General features: G+C 67.7%; 1 protein-coding gene across 1 annotated transcript in view; it reads right to left on the minus strand.

Annotated features, from left to right (window-relative positions):
- KIRREL3 (kirre like nephrin family adhesion molecule 3) overlaps nt 1-684 on the minus strand; it is a 395,674-nt gene that overhangs the window by 386,885 nt on the left and 8,105 nt on the right. The window lies entirely within an intron of this gene.

The raw sequence follows: 684 nt of genomic DNA on the forward strand, positions 1-684 counted from the left end.
GTAGAGTGGAGGCACAGGGTGAGAGTGGGCGTCACGTGTACAGGGTGTGGGGGTCGGCGGCAGGTGGCCCTCGGCCTGGCAGCCCATTCCCTGTGGCAGCCAGCGCTGCAGGTGCCGACCCGGGCTGAAGGCCGCAGCCTTCTGTGTTCAGCGAGCAGAAAGCAGGGCGGCATGTTCCCTGTCGGTCATGCGACCAGCATCCCGGACTCCAGGGGCTCAGGCTCACCCTTGGTGTGCACCTAACTGGGAGAACTCTGGCCTTCCCCTTGGGAAGAGAATGTGGCGAACGGTGACCAGGGGACAGGGCTGTCTCCACGCAGGTGACTGCGCATCGCCCCAGCTTGCAGTGCAGGCCGTGGCCTCGGCACGTGGGCCCCTCGTGACGGCAGCTGTAACCATCAAGTCCTAGGGGCAGGTAGCTCCCAGAGCGGCGCTCCAGCCAGACTGCCCTGTGAGAGCGGGGGCCCCTTCCCTCTGCTGTGCACTGTGCGGAGACCGGAGACGGGGTCCGGCCACCCTGTCCGAGCACCACCCCTGAGTTCAGGACTGCAGTGGTGGCAAGAGGGCAGTGGTGGTCAGGGGGCAGTGGTGGTCGGAGGGCGGTGGTGGTCAGGGGGCAGTGGTGGTCAGGGGGCGGTGGTGGTCAGGGGACGGTGGTGGTCAGGGGTCGGTGGTGGTCAGGGG

The sequence above is a fragment of the Tupaia chinensis genome, unplaced genomic scaffold (genome assembly GCF_000334495.1).
Source record: "Tupaia chinensis unplaced genomic scaffold, TupChi_1.0 Scaffold000037_4, whole genome shotgun sequence".
In the NCBI taxonomy this organism is placed as follows: Eukaryota; Metazoa; Chordata; class Mammalia; order Scandentia; family Tupaiidae; genus Tupaia; species Tupaia belangeri.